General features: G+C 37.7%; 1 long non-coding RNA gene across 7 annotated transcripts in view; it reads right to left on the bottom strand.

Annotated features, from left to right (window-relative positions):
* The window catches only part of LOC144456836 (uncharacterized), a 125463-nt gene extending 115490 nt beyond the window's left edge, over positions 1-9973 (bottom strand). For 4 of the 7 annotated variants that reach the window (XR_013485995.1, XR_013485993.1, XR_013485992.1 and 1 more), the window contains exon 1: positions 9610-9973. This is a non-coding gene — a long non-coding RNA (uncharacterized LOC144456836). The remainder of the gene's footprint in view (positions 1-9609) is intronic. The other 3 variants (XR_013485994.1, XR_013485997.1, XR_013485998.1) reach the window with 1 other exon arrangement.
* Between the last annotated feature and the right edge of the window lie 7103 nt (positions 9974-17076).

Below are 17076 nucleotides of genomic sequence, written 5' to 3' on the forward strand. Positions count from 1 at the left end.
CAGCAAGCATAGAGCATGGCTATTTTGTAGTAGCTATTATTCATTATTTATTATGCCCACTAATGTCTAATGTCTTGGCCCCCTTACTTACTTTCATTCATATTTGCTGACTTTATTTATTCATTTGGTCATTCATTTGTTTGTTTTTTCATTAATTCATTCATTCCATCACAACATATAACTACTTTGTACACAACACCAAACGGCACAATCTGGCATAAAACACATGGAAGACAGAGTCCCTGCCTTTGAGCTGAAAAATAGATATAATATGAAGTAGACATAGACAAGATATGAAATGAATAGCAAATGATTATAAAGCAATAAAAAATTTTAAAAATGCTTTATTGAAGCATTTTGGTTTTTTGTACCACAACCACTTCCCAATACTGACAGTATTAAAAAACCTACCATTATTAAAAAAACAAAAACAGGTAAACAAAATGGTCTAATACAGTAACTTCAGCTGAAAGTATACATAAGATTCCATACCTGTAGTCTACCACCACCTGCCTACCAGCAGAAAGACTGTATTATTGAGGCCTCTAGAGCCAATATTGAGACAAAAGATGTTTGGACAAATTATGTGTCTAAGTGTTCATGGATAAAGCCCATAGAAGGAGATTACCTCTAACAATATCTTTGCTTGAATGCATTTGACAAAAAGACTCAAAGATTGGGAGAGGATTTTAGATTTTAGGGCACTAATTAATTTGTATTTCATTTTTAATAACTGTAACTTTAATGAATAAATTACCACTTAAATAAAAAGTGAATTGTCAGAATGTCTAGCTATCCTAAAAGTCAAATGGTTTTCTTCATCCTGTAAGAATGGATAGTATTGTTGTTTGACCTAAAAAGGGTTATTTGACATTTAATTTGTTTGTTTCTCTCTCCCTCTTTGGCTTTCTTTGAAGCTGTGGTCCACAAGTAGCAAATAAAGCATTGGGGAAAAAATTAAACCCCAGCAAATAAAGAGAAGCTTATAGCTTTAGGATGAAATAATAATGAATAGTGAGATTGAATCACTTTTCTTGTAGCTACCTACTATTCCTATTCCAATCTAGGGGTAAAGGTAAAGGCAAAGTATGATGCTATCCAGTTGGGATCTTGGGAAAATACATACATATACATAATTTATTTATATCTATATATGATTGTCTATGTACATATATTCATATATATTCTTTGTATGAAATATAAATTATTTTCTTTCTGAATTCTAATAGTCTCTTAAAGTACAATGAATTGTCTTAGCTCTAGGGAGTACATTTGTTTCCAGTAGTTCTTTACATAAGTCAACCTCAGTTGGGTCTGGTGGAGTGGAAAGGATATTGGATTTGGAGTAAAAGGACTTGGTTTGTTGGTTCTCTGGATTAGTACTTGTGTGACCTTGGGTAAGTTACAACTTCTCTGGTCCTCAGTTTTCTCCTCTGCAAAATAAAGGAGTCGGATTGGATGTTCTCTTATGTCCCTTCCAGCTCCAAATCCATGAACCCAAATATTTACTGAATGTCCATTACGTACATAACACTTAGCTAGGTGGTCTGGATATATGCATGGACAGTGGATCAAGCATTGGGCCTGGAGTCAGGAAGACATCTTCATGAGTTCAAATCCAGCTGTTGTGTGACCCTGGGCAAGTCACTTGACCCTGTGTGCCTCAGTTTCCCCATCCATAAAATGAGCTGGAGTAGGAAATGGAAACCGCTCCAGTATCTTTGCCAAGAAAACCCCAAATAGGATTATGAAGAGTCAGCCATGACTGACTATTATTGGGTATATACAATATGATAATACACAGCCTTCTTGGAAGTAACAGGTTGGGTAGAAAGAATATACTTCTGGAGAAAATTAAATAACAGTATAACAGCAATGAGGGAGCATGATACAGTTGATACAGAATTAGCCTCAAAGCCAGGAAGACCTCTGTTCCAGTCCTATCTCTAACAAATATTGGTTGTATGACCCTGGTCAAGTAACTTAACCTCTCAGTGCTCTAGGCAATTCTCTAAGAATGTAAGTTGCAAAGAAGTCGCTGACTTGCATTGGTTGAAGAAGTTTCTTCCCCTGGAAGTTCCCAATGGCAATGAAATCACAGTTCCAGTCCCTTTCCCTACAAGACAACAATTAAGGGATCATAAGATTTAGGACTGGAACAGACTTTGGAAAATATATCACCTGATGTTCTCATTTTACATATGAGAAAACTGAAACTCAGAGAGTAACTTGCCCAGCATCTTATGAGTTATTAGTTGCAAAGCCAAGATTCAAACTCAGGTCCACAGGCTCTGAATCCAGTGCTTTTACCATCATACCGCAAGATAGTGTATGTGCAAGACTCAGCAAAATACCAGGCTTAGAACATAATGACAGTTTAATAAATGTTTGTTGATGTGAACTTTTTTTTATTGAATACTTAAGTATCAGATGAGTGGAAAACACATTGACGCTTAGAGTTTCTAAAGAGAGAGAGAGAGAATACTAGGCTATAACAGCCAGATTTGAATTTTAAGATGAAATAGGATTTTTCATGTGGGACAGCTGGGTGGTATAGTGGGGTAGAACATTGGGCCTGGAGTCAGGAAGGCTCCTCTTTTTAAGTTCGAATAGAGCCTCAGACACTTATTAGCTGTGTGATCCTAGGCAAGTCACTTAACCCTGTTTGCCTCAGTTTCCTCATCTGTAAAAAGCGCTGGAGAAGGAAATGACAAACCATTCCAGTATCTTTGCCAAGAAAGCTCTAAATAGAGTCAAGAAGAGTCACAATTGGAATGACTGACCAGCAACGATAACAAGGATTTTAATAGGTGGAGAAGTAGGAGGCAGACATTCCTGGTAGGAGAAATCTAAGGAAGTTTGGAGGCTTCCAGGTAGTTGTATTGATTCAATTCACTTAAATTTTTATTAAATATTTACTACATGCCAGACACCATACTAGACCAGCACTTCTTACACTGTGAGTCGTGACCTCATATACTTGAAAAGGGGTGGTAAGTGGAAAAAAGTTGAAGAAGCCTTGTATTAGACAATGGGGACACAAAGAGAAAAATGAAACAGCTCGTGCCCTGAAGGAGCTTATATTCTAATAATTGTGACACTTTTAGCATAGTAAGTGCTCTATAAATATTGGCTATTATTATTATTATTGTTATTACTGGGGAGCAACATATATACAGTTTAGTGTGCGTACACTCAGTTACAATGAAGGTGAAAATGGGATTTATCTGAAGAGAACAATGTGGATACATAGACACCTCACCAACCAACATAAATTTAATAAAAGAAATGTTATAGAAGATGAAAGCAAGGCTAGGAATACTAGCTGAATTTAAGAGCATGGCATAGTCCTTTAAAAGTTGTGTTAGGAATGCTAAAGCTTAGGAGGAGCTGAGACTGGTGAGCTCAAAACAAAAGAAAGGGGTTTTTGTTTGTTTATTTTTTAAACTATGTTAAAAGAAAAGAGGGCTCAATGGAGAGATGGGACCTTTGCTGGGAGTGGATGATACAGTGATATCTGAAAAAAGAAAGAAGGTAGAAGAGCGACATTCCTTTTTTTATTTCTTGTTTATCTGCCAGGGAGAATTATCTGTGTATTGTAAATAATAGAACAAACATGACTATAATAGAATTAATGTTCAAGATAAGAAAGGAGAGAATGACAGCAACTAGCTGTCCTTGTTGAGTTCAAGACATCTGACCCAGATGAACTACATCATAGGGTAATAAAAGAACAGACAGATGTGATTGATGAATTACTGTCAATGAGATTTGAAAGGTCATGGGAAATGGGACGAGGACCACAAAAAGAGATCCAGCCTCATGTCCCAGTTTTCAAAGAAGAGAAGAGAACAGTATATGTAAACTATAACCCAGTCCCTGTGAGTTTGACTTTGCTTCCTGGGAAAATTCTAGAGCAGATGTTAAATAGGTGTTTGGGAAATATTAGAGACATGGGCCTGGAGTCAGGAAGACCTGAGTTCAAATGTGACCTTAAGACACTTACTGGCTGTGTGACCCTGAACAAGTCACTTAACCCTGTTTGCCTCAGTTTCCTCATCTGTAAAATGAGTTGGAGAAAGAAATAGCAAACCATTTCAGTATCTTTGCCAAGAAAACCCCAAATGGGGTCATGAAGAGTTGGACCTGACTAAATGACAAGACAGTTATAGTAAATATCTACCGAGGGAATTGGTGTTTACAAAGAACCCACGTGGCTTAATCAAGAACAGGCCACGCCAGGATGATCTCGTTTCCCTGTCTGATAGAATTGCAAACCTAGGAGATGCTCTAGAGATGTAATTTACTTCAATTTTAGCAAACATTTTGACAAAGTATCACATTATTGTTTTTGTGGAGAAGATGGAGAAATATGGATTAGACCACAAAGCAAGCAGATGGATTCAGACCAGGCTGGGTATTTGGACGCCAAGATCAGTCGTTAATGGTTCAACATCAATGTAGCAGGAGGTCTCCAAGAAAGCACCTCAGGGAAGTGTGCTACACCGGCGACATTGAACACCATTACCAATGACTTGGAGAAGGGCTTAGATGGCATGCTGATCAAATTTGCAGGTGACACAGAGCTAGGAACAATCATTAATATAGTGCATGACAAAGTTAAAATCCTAAAGGATCTTCACAGGCTAGAGCAGTGAGCTGAATCTAATAAGACGGAATTCTGTAGGGATAAATATGAAGTCTTACACTTGAGTATAAGACAAGGGAATAAGCATTTATATGACACCTACTGCGTGCCAAGATCCATGATAAGTGCTTTACAAATAACATCTCATTTGATCCTTACAACTCTGTGAGGTAGGTACTGTTATTATCTCCATTTTACAGATAAGGAAACTGAGGCAAGCAACAGTTAAGTGACTCAGGGTTACATTGCTAATAAGTGTCTGAAACTGGATTTGAACTTAGGTATTCCTGACTCTGGTTCATCTGCAGTGCCACCTGTCTGCCTCAAAATAATCAATAAGATGAGAAAGGCATAGTCATACAGCAGTTCTGGAAAAGATCTGAGGGTTTTAGTGGACTTCAGTCTCAATATGAACATGATGTGGCAGCCAAAAAGGTTAATGTGATCCTGGGCTCCATTTCCTAGGAATAGAGAGGTGATAGGTCTATGCCCAGGTCAGACGCTAGGTAAGTCATTTAACCTCTGTTGGCCTCAGTTTCCATATGTGTCAAAAGAGGGAGTTAATGGACTGAGATTTGGTCTATCTCTAATCTATGATCCTATAATAAGTTGGAAAGTGCTCAGAGGAGGGCAACCAGGGTAATGAAGTGTCTTGAGTCTATACCAAATGAGGATTAGTTGATAGAACTGGGTATATTCAGCCTGGAGAAGAGAGGGCTTAGAGAGAATGTGATAGTTACCTTTAAGTATTCTGTTTAGTCCCAGAAAACAGAGCCAGGAGCAACTGGTAGAAGGTGAAAAGAAGTAAATTTAGGCTAGATGTCAGGGGAAATTTCTTAACATTTCCTAATTAGAGCTAACTAAAAGTGGAATGGCAATAGCTAGGTGGTGCAGTGGATAGAGTGCAGAATATGGAGTCAGGAGGACCTGAGTTCAAATGTGACCTCAGACACTTACTAGCTGTGCACAGCCCTGTGCTCAGACAGACAGCCCTGTGCAAAGGCATGAGGGGGGAGAGATAGAAAATCAAGTACGGGAACAGCAAGTAGACCAGGCTGGCTGGAGCAGAGAACACATGAGGGAGAGGCATATGAAACCAGGCTGGAAAGACACGGTAGAGGCAGGATGTTTAACAGTCAGCAAGTCAATAAGCATTTATTAGACACCTACTATGTGGCAGGTGCTACTCGAAGCACACTTAGAAGCAGCTAGGGAGTTCAGTGGTTAGAACTCTGGGACTGGAGGCCAGAAGACCTGAGTTCAAAACCTTAGATACTTCATAGTTGTGTGACTTTGAGGAAGTCACTTAACCTCTGCCTGCCTCAGTTTCTTCAACTGTAAAAATGGGGATAATAACAATACCTACCTCAGAGGGTTGTGAGGATCAAATGAGTTATTTGTAAAGCACTTAGCCTGACACTTGTAGGTAGTTAATAAATGTTTATTTCCTTCCTTCCTTCCTTCCTTCCTTCCTTCCTTCCTTCCTTCCTTCCTTCCTTCCTTCCTTTCTTAGCACTAGGGCTACACAGAAAGACAAAAAAAAACAAAAAAAAGGGGGCAGCTAGGTGGCGCAGCAGATAGAGTACCGGCCCTGAGTCAGGAGACCTGAGTTCAAATCCGACCTCAGACCGAACCTTGATACTTATTAGCTGTGTGACCCTGGACAAGTCACTTAACCCCAATTGCAAAAAAAAAACACCAAACAACCCAACCCCAAAATCAAAAAAAGAACTAGTCCCTGCCTCAAGAAATGTACATTCTAATGGGCAAGATGGTGTGTAAATATCTAGGTAAACAAAAGATTTATACACATACACACATTATATATATAATATATATTATATACATACACACATTATATTATTATATGTTACATATATACACATATATATGTGTCTATATTTGTATATATATACACACACACACACATATATACATATATACACATATGGGGAAGACTAATATTAGCAAGGGAGGTACTAGGAAAGGCTTCCTGCGAAAGGTGAGATTTGAATCCGGAATCTTGAAGGAAGCCTGGGAAGCTCATAGATCGTAGTTTGTCCGTTGTTCTTGAAGGGGACCAATGACATCATGAAGGTGATGTCTTGACTTGCAAATGAATTGGATTTAAGTGAGGCAGGGATGAGAAAAGTCACCAGCCTCACTCTCTCCTCCAAACCATCTGAGTCAAGTGGCAAGATATAGGTCAGGATGACTGGAGATGGAGGTGAGGAGGGAGAGCATTCTAGACATGAAGGAACAGCCCCGAGAGATGGAGTGCCATGTTTAAAGAAGTAAGTCAGTCAATGTAGCTGTATGACAGAGTAAGGCAGAAGAATGCTGGAAAGGTAGTAAGGACCATGTTATGAAGAGCTTCGGATGCCAAGCAGAGGCATTTGTGTTTCATCCTGGAAGCAAATGGTAGCCACTAAAGCTCCTTGGTCAGAGGTGGTGTGGGGTGGTGTGCGTATGACATGGTTAGGCCTATTCTTTAGAAAAATCACCTTAGCAATTATGCAAAGAATAGCTTGGAGTGAAGAGAAGAATTTGTATCTCTTGGAGGTGATGGAAAACTACTGAAACTTTTTTTATTTTTTCAGCAATTGGGGTTAAGTGACTTGCCCAGGGTCACACAGCTAATAAGTGTCAAGTGTTTGGTCTGTGGTCAGATTTGAACTCAGGTCCTCCCGATTTCAGGGCCGGTGCTCTATCCACTTCGTCACCTAGCTGCCCCTGAAACTTTTTTAAATAAAGGAAGAACATAGTCAGATCTATGCTTTACAAGTGTCAATTTAGCAGCTGTATGGGGAATGGATTGGAGAGAGGAGAGCTTCCAGCATGGAGACCAATTAGGAGTTAACTGCAATAGTTTAGGAAAGAGGTGATAAGGCTGTGTGTTAAGGTGGTGGCCAATTAAATGGAGAAAAAGAGTTGAGTGTGAGAAATGTTTCAGAGGTGACAAACAGCCTAGCTGGAAGGGATGATTTGCATCCCAAAGAAGAATTGACTGTATCTGTAGATGTGTGCAACACTCATAAATGCTGGCTGTCATTCCAGTAGAACTATCTTAAAGTTCTTATTGTTAACCCATCCAAATCATACATTTACATTTAGCACACATAGCACCCAGGGATGATTATAATAGGAATAACTCCCATCTCTATAGTTCTTTAAGATTCACAAAGCACTTTCCACCCAATAGACCTGTGAAGTTAGGAGGGGTGTGAAATCACCTAGAGAAATACAGATTGTCCTTTCATTTCTAGCCATCTGCAACCCAGGGAAGGGATCACAAAAGCCATCGCTTCATCATACCACCCATCTGCCAATCCACAAAATTGACTGTGAAAAGAATGTGAAATAGAACTGCAAGAAATTCTGCAAAATTTCTGCTTGCATTCAAATAATGAAAATGTTACCTCTTAATGAGAATAAAATGTCAATTAAATAAACCTTCATCAAGACAAGTTAGTGTTATTAGGGCAATGGGACTGAAACCTCCCAAAGTCTCAGCTAATCTCCAGCGAGCAACTAATGTGGAGCTGGTCATCACAAGCTATTTGTAGACGTTTAAATATGAAATAACTCCTTAGATGCCATTTCAAGTTCTTTTCTCTCATTCAAACAAAATTGTAAGTTTAAAATTGGATTTTTGAAAAGATAGACATTTAGCTTTCCTATTCTAGATTTTTTTAAAAAATGTATCTCAAACTGTATTTCTCTGGTCTTTTCCCCAGAAGTAATCATATGATTTGCACATGAACAGCCCTAATTGGAAGTAGACCAGTGAACACAATGCTACAGCAAGCTGTTAGGGCTTCTTGAGTGACCTTTTTTTATATCTGAATGGCTATGATATCTACATTCTAAAAGTGTGCAGAGAGAGGATTTCCTGATCATGCACACATACATGTATTTATGCCTGCAGAAAATTGCATTCTCAATCAATTAATTCATTGCCTTGGAAAATTTTGCTTATTATGCCCGCCCTCCCCCTCTAGCTCCCTGATTCCCCCATTGCTTTTGCTGAATAGGTCTCAACATATTCTTTCATCAAAGTAATAACTTCTTATCTGATTATTTCTTGTCCCTGGATGGATGCCCTTTGCTGAATGCAAGTGAGGAACAAATCTGATAAAGGCAACGTGGGAATGACTTTTGGAAACTGAGCTCTAGGGGTTGGCTTCTGCTCATAAGAAGTGAATTCCTGAGCTCTTAGAGAGCTAATTACATCTTGAAAAAAAGTACAGCTATTTCTAGTGCCCAGGAATCTGGAAAGGTTATGAGAAACTAAAGACTTCACACTCATGATGACTACAAATTAAATGTAATGAGATATTCTAAATGATTTCCAGGTGTTTTAGCCTCACTTCAGATGGAAATCCTCTTTGAGACTTAACTCTTGCCTCTGTTTGCAAGTTTTCCTACCTGCCTGGCATTACTAATTCAGTGCTACTTATGCCATCTAACAATAACTTATTCTAGTAGAATGTCAACTTCTTGAGGATAGAACAGTTTATTGTTTGGTTTTGTATGCCCCCAGTAACTACCATAGTGGCTGGTACATAATATATGCTCATTTAATTAAATGGAATGGTAGAGGAAACAAAGCAGGCATTGAAATTTTTTCTAAATTTAAAAAAAATTTAGTTAACTAATTTATTTTTAATTTTCAACATTTACTTCCACAAGCTTTTGACCTTTAAATTTTTCTCCCCCTCCCTCCCCACTTCCCTCTCCAAGACAGTGTGCAATCTGATATAGGCTCTACATGTACATTCCAACCTATTTTCACATTAGTCATGTTGTAAAGAAGAATTAGAACCAATAAGAGGAACCAGAAGAAAGAAGAAACAAACAAACAAACAAACAAAAGACAGAAGGAAAAAAGAGCAAATCGTAAGGCATTAAAAAATTTTAGAAAGTTATTACATGACGGTGGAATAAAGGCAAGGATTTACCTAAGCTCTCCCAAATTCTCCTCCAGACAAAATGAATTCTGGAGCAGCAGAACCAACAAAAGGACAGGGTGAAACAATTTTCCAATCCAAGACAACTTACAAGGTCATCAGGAAAGGTCTGTCTCACTGGAATGAGAGTGGTGTGCAGTCCAGCACAGATCTCAGCCTGGCAAGCCAGCAGCAGACCTTGGGGGTGACTGATAAGGGTGTCAGAAAACTGGTCAGAAGGAGATTACAGGGGACCTTTTGATGGCACTTGGTGTAGGATTCTGTTGCATTGCCCATGTGTGTTTCTGAGTCTCAGTCCCAGGATGAGGAGGAGCACTAGCACACCAGACCTTTTGGCTGCAGGCAGTAAGGACCCTGGTCATAGCTCCAGGCTGGAAAAGAATGCTTGTGGTCATGTGCAGAGCAGAGCACAGACTAGGAGAGCAGTGACCACACCTTTCTTAGATCATATCACCTTGGAAAAACTGACAACCTACAGACCCCCAGAACTAGCTCTGAAAATATCAGCACAAAAAAACTCTGAAGCTTGGGACAGTGATCCCTCCACCCAGGGAGCAAAGCCCAACTTTAACATAAAGTTAAAAGTCAAGAAATAGGCTGGAATAATGAGCAAATAATAATAATAATAAAAAGAATAAGACCATAGGAAATTACTATGGTGACAGGGGGAAGATCAAAATACAAACTCAGAAGAAGAAAACAAAATTAAAACTGCTACATATAAAGCCTCAAAGAAAAATATGAATTGGCAAGCCACAAAAGAATTCCTGGAAGAGGTCAAAAAGGATTTTAAGAATTAAATAAGAGAAATAGAGGAAAAATTAGAAAAGGAAATGAGAGTGATACAAGAAAATAATAAAAAAAAGAGTCAGCAGATTGGCAAAGAAGGAACAAAAAACTGAAGGAAAATGACATCTTAAAAAAACAGAATAGGCCAAGTAGTAAGAGACACAAAAATTCACTGAAGAGAACTCTTTAAAAAATAAAAAAGAATAGGCCAAAGGGAAAAAGGTGTATGACAATTCATTGAAGAAAAGAACTCCTTACAAAGTAGACTTGGCCAAATGGGAAAAAAAAGGTAGAAAATTCATTGGAGGAAATAATTCCTTAAAAATTAAAATTGGACAAATGGAGGCTAATTTCTTCATGAAGCATCAAAAAACAATAAAACAAAATCAAAATAATGGGAAAAAAACAGAAGAAAATGTGAAATATCTTTTTGGAAAAACAATTGACCTGGAAAATAGATCTAGGAGAGATAATTTAAGAATTATTAAACTACATGAAAGCCAGTATCAAAAAAGAGCCTAGAAATCATATTTCAAGAAATTGTCATGGAAAACTGCCCTGATAGAAGTACAGGGTAAACTAGTAATTGAAGGAATCCACTCTCCTGGAAGAAATCCCCAAGTGCAAACTCCTGGGAATATTATAGCCAAATTCCAGAGCTCCCAGGTCAAGGAAAAAATATTGCAAGCAGCCAGAAAGAAACAATTCAAATATCATGAAGCCGTAGTCAGGGATTTGGCAGCTTATATATTAAAGAACTGAAGGGCTTGGAATACAATATTCCAGAGGGCAAAGGAGCTAGAATTATAAGCAAGAATCAGATACGCAGGAAAACTGAGTGTGATCCTTTTGGAGAAAAATGGATATTTAACAAAATAGAGGACTTCTAAGAATTTCTGATGAAAAGGCCAGAGCTAAATAGATAATTTGATTTTCAAATACAACTCAACAGAAACAAGAAAAGGTAAACAATTAAGAGAAATCATAAGGGATTCAATAAGGTTAAACTGTTTACATTCCCCACATAGGAAAATGATAATTGTAACTCATAAGATCTTTCTCATTATTAGGGCAGTTAGAAAGAGTGTACATAGATATAGGGCACAGGTGTGAGTTGTCTATGATGGGCTGATATCTAAAAAAATAAAATTGAAGAGTGAGAAGGAGGGATGCACTGTGAGAATAGAGAAGGGAGAGATGGAATGGGGCAAATTATCTCACATAAAAGAAGCATGAAAACACTTTACAGTGGAGGGGGCGATGGGGGGGGATGGTGGACAATGCTTGAACCTTACTTTCATTGGAATTGGCTGAAAGAGGGAATAACATACATACTCAGTTGGGTATAGAAATCTATCTTATTCTACAGGGAAGTAGTCAGGGACAGTTCTAAGATGGGGAGGGGATGATAGAACGGAGGCTGGCTTGGGGAAAGTGGTGGTCAGAAGCAAAACACTTTTGAGGAGGGACACATTAAAGAAGAGAGAGAGAAGGAGAAAAAGGAGAAAAATTAGGATGGAGGAAAATACACAGTTAGTAATAATAACTGAAGAAACATTTACAGCAAGTTTCTCTGATAAAGATCTCCTTTCTCAAACATACAGAGAATTGAGTCAAATTTATATGAATACAATTCATTAAAGGATTTGAATAGGCAATTTCCAGACAAAGAAATTGAAGCTACCTATACTTATATGAAAAAATGCTCTAAATCACTATTGATTAGAGAAGTACAAATTAAAACAACTCTGAGGTATCACTTCACACCTGTCAGATTGGCTAATATGACAGAAAAGAAAAATGACAAATGTTGGAGGGGATATGGAAAATGGGACACTAAACCACTGCTGGTGGAGTTGTGAATTGATCCAATCATTCTGGAGAGTGATTTGGAACTAAGACCAAAGAGTTATTAAACTGTGACCTAACAATAGCACTACTAGATCTGTATCCCAAAGAGATTAAAAAAAGGGTAAAGGACTTATGTGTGCAAAAATAGGTATATCAGATTTTTTTTTTGTGGTGGCAAAGAATTGGAAATTGAGGGGATGCCTATCAATTGGGGGATGGCTGAACAAGTTGTGGTATATGACTGTGATGGAATACTTTTGTACTATAAGAAATGATGAGCAGGATATTTTCAGAAAAACTTGAAAATACTTACAAGAACTGACACAAAGTGAAGTGAGCAGAATCAGGTAAACATTATATACAGTAATAGCAGTACTGTATAATGATCAATTGTGAATGACTTATCATTTCTCAGCAATATAATGATCCAAGACAATTCTGAATCTCCACCTCCAGAGAAAGAACTGGTAAATGCAGATCAAAGCAAATTTTTTAAAGTTTATTTTTCTTGGGTTTTTTTTTGGTCTGTGTTTTCTTTCACAACTGGATTAATATGGAAATGGAAATATGTTTTGTATGAATGAACATGTATAACCCATATCAAGTAGCTTACCATCTCAATGAGCGGTGAGGGGAAGGAAACAATTAGAACTCATAATTTAAAAAAAATGAATGTTAAAAATTGTTTTTATGCATAAGTAGAAAAAATAAAATATTTAAATAAAAATTTTGGAAAAAAAGAAAATTAAAAATTATTATATGCCAAACTTGTGAGCTTCTTTCAAGAATTTGTTTTTAAAAAACGAAGATCAATTCCAATTTTCATCCCATGATAATGTATTTACATTGGAAGGTCTTCAGCTTAATCCATAAGAAAGAACATGTGAGAGGAAATTAGGAGGCCAGGACTCTTCCATTGATGTGTTATGGTTTTGAATACAAATCACTAAGCTCTCAAATTATCTTTTATATCAGTAGAATAAGAATGATGAATGTTCTCAGGTTTAGCCTTATATATAGATAGACTAGCCAGTTGCCTATATAGAATGTTTTGAGGGACACTGAGAAAGCTACGTCACCAAAAATATCTCTCCTTAGCCAGCCAATCTCAAGGCCAGAAGTTCCACTATTACAGATTTGCTCTTGTGTTTATGAGGAAGAGATTTGGCAGAATTACATTTGGAAACTTATATAGTGCTTTTAATGATTCCATACTGCTTGCTACTTCAAAATACCATCCCTTTAATAACAATTTTCTGGGTCAATAGGGCACTGGAACTGGATTCAGGAGATCTGAATTTGAATCTCACTTCAGATAGTTGTGCTAAGATGGGCACATAATAACTATTGAGAGGCCCATTTTTCCTCACTTGAAAAGTGGAGATAATATTTTTATTATCTAATGCATAAGGTTGCTGTAAGGAAAGTTCTCATTTATATATATATATATATATATATATATATATATACACATACACATACACACATATATATATATATATATATACATGATATACATATTTAGTGATATATGTGTGTGTGTGCATGTTGTTGGTATTGTTATATGGCTGTGAATCTTGGAAGAATCCAAATTAGAAGATGAAAAAAAGCCACATGATAGATTGAAGATTGGGGTAAATTAATAATGATGATGACTTAATTGAGAGAAGCATTAAAAGACATCATCATTGGGGCAGCTAGGTACACAGTGGATAGAGCACTGGCCCTGGATTCAGGAAGACCTGAGTTCAAATATGGCCTCAGACACATAATTCTTACTAGCTATGTGACCCTGGGCAAGTCATTTAACCCCATTGCCTAACCAAAACACACACACACACACACACACACACACACACACACACACACAACACACACACACACACAAAGACATCACCATCAAGGACATGTATGATACGAAGAGGGATAAGTGAGAATGAAAGATGGTATGATGGATATCCCAAGTGATGCGTTAATATTCCTGAGATAATAAAAGAACCGGAGGGAGGCATCCTATGTGTTGGATAGAGTCTCTGTCAGATTTGAGGCAGCTGGTGGCTCCATGGATAGAACACTGGGCCTAGACTCAGAAAGACCAGGGTTCAAATCCAGCCTCAGATAATTCCTAGCTGTGTGACCCTGGACAATCACTTAGCTTCTGATTACCTGACAAAATGGATCTGCCAGATCCACTAGAGAAGGAAATGGCAAACCACTTCAGTATCTTTGCCAAGAAAACCTTGAGTGGTGTTAAGAAAGTCAGACACAACTGAAAAAGGACTGAATAATAAACCTGGCAGGATTTATGGTTTTATGGAGACATTGCAATATGAAACTGCCTCAACTCTTGTGAATAATTCCTATTTTAGAGAGGCCGTGAAAAAGTTTCTAGTCTATCTCATTGGTCACATAACCCAGAAGTCCTCTGTAAGGATTTAGACATGGAGTGAAAAGGTTGATAGAGATCCTATGCCAATGAAAGGATAGATGCACTGAAGCATCCTTTGTGTTAAACCTATAGATTGCTATAGATTTTTAAAACATAAATAAAAATATATTTATTAAATTATATTTAAATATAAAATATAGATTTAAAAAATAAAATTGTTGTGCGTGTACTACTGTGTATGTATTACTGTACATTAAGCTGTTTCAGTCATTAACTTTTCTATCTGAAATACCCTATCAAAGAATTATCCTCAGAGACAGCGTGGCATACTAGATAGTGTTCTTATTTTGAATCAGAAAGACCTGTGTTCAAATCCTGCTTCAGATATTTACTAGTTGTGTGATACTTGGCATATTACAACCTTTCTGGGATTCAATTTCCTCATCTCTAAAATGGAGGGGCTGAACTTAATGACCTCAACAATCCTTTTCAGTTCTGTGATCCTATAATCAGCCTAGATAGGAAGGGAAAGGCATTTGAGGTCTGAAGAGTTATAATGGGAAAAGAAAAGAGGAATAATTAGATAGGGTAGCCTTTGCAGCAAGGATAATAGCTCACATTTATGTGACACTTTAAAGGCTGCAAAGTTTTATCTCATTTGAAATAAACCACTCTGTGAGGAAGGTACTATAGGAACCCCATACTATAGATGAGCAAACTGAGACTCAAAAAAGGTAAAGTAACTAACTTCCCTATAGTTACGCACTATTTATTGGGCAAGATCAATACTCTATCCATTTGGCCATGCTGCAAGCCAGAGAGAAGCAAATAAACTGGGTGATCCACAAACTGAATGTTTAATTCTCCACCTTCCCCACCTTAAAAAAAAATGACCTGATACTTGTATGGAGCTCAGGTCACTCAAGCTACTTTAAAACCACTGCATGCAAAAGGAATAGGGAATAAAATGAAGAATGTTGCAATCCTGGCATGGTTTGCATATGTGAAGGTAAATAGACTTAAAATATTAGACCAGGAGATTCTCTAGTCCAGCCTTCTGTTTGTGATAATATCAGCTCACAATAAAGCTCTGTAGTGCTTTAAGGTTCACATAGCCCTTTATTCACAATAAGTCTTTGAAGTATAGTGTATATTACTGTCCCCAGAGAGAGGAACTGACTAGCTCATGGTCACACAGCTAGTGTCATAGCTAGTTCTCCTTACTACCTATCTAGAAATCTTTCCATTATACCATGCTTACTTCTGCAGAACAGGAAGCTGAGACTCAGGTTAAGTACCTTACTTAGGTTCCCACAATTAGTTAGTAGCAGAACAAGGGCTATAACCCAGGTCTCCCTACTTCCAGCCTGCTGCTTGTCCACTGACTGCTCAGTCCTGTGAGGTCTACCTAAGATGATGATTGACAGTGCCTGATTAAAGGTTAATCCCCATTAAACTTAACTGTAAGCAACATAAAATGTCTGTCCTTGTAAATACACATTCACTTCCAGCTCCCTTACAGAGAGACTGTTGCAGCTCGTCAGTTTCTCTAACAAGGTTTTCCTTGGTGACAGTGAAACAGATCATTTTAATTAGTGTTAGATAATGAATTCAAACTGCATTGAAGTGTTTCCAAAATCTTGCTCAACTGCTCTAAATAACACCATACTGGAGCTGGTCTAGCGGGATTGATCTCTGAGTTTAGGCTCTGGAAGGACAAAGCTAAAAGAAGGGGCCCCTTTCATAGTCTGATTTTTCCCATTTGATTTTGTTTGGGATGAATACTTCTGCTGTTTGACCTCAGAAGGAGGGAACTGAGATAATGATTCTTTGTACTGGTATGACTTCCCCCCCCCCCCCTTTAGAAGCTGAAAGAACATTTACAAATAGCATATCCACATAAGTATTTCTGTGAAAGAGTTCACAAGCATTTTTATCCACATTTCTCAGGAGGGGATGGGAATGGGGTAGAAAAGAAGGAGGCACAGAAAATTCTACCCTTTCTCCATTCTCTCCAAATGAATTGGGTATAGAAATCCAAGAGGCTACTTCTTAGTTTTGATTTTTTCATTATCAATGTAGGCTATCAGAAAATGGAAATACTTGCGTTGGAGAGCTGTGGAGAAATGAAGATAAAAAATGGAGACATATTTGTTCAATTTCAAACATAACTTGTATTTGGCAATGGAATGGAGAATCTTGGCTTGGGAAATTGAGAGATCTGGCTTCTTTTCCAAATTCTGACATAATTTAGCTTTGAACACCTCACTTTATTGCAAAGCCTCATTTTCTATATTGATTTAAAGTACAGAGTACTTGCTGCCCCACTGCAAAAGTGGACCAAGGAGCTTTGAATGAATCTATGAAACAAACAGATGATACTATTATCCTCAACGTGGAATGGGCTGCAGGAGGAAGGTTAATATAGA

The sequence above is a fragment of the Phascolarctos cinereus genome, unplaced genomic scaffold (assembly GCF_003287225.1).
Source record: "Phascolarctos cinereus isolate Bilbo 61053 unplaced genomic scaffold, phaCin_HiC Scaffold_4;HRSCAF=312, whole genome shotgun sequence".
Lineage (NCBI taxonomy): Eukaryota > Metazoa > Chordata > Mammalia > Diprotodontia > Phascolarctidae > Phascolarctos > Phascolarctos cinereus.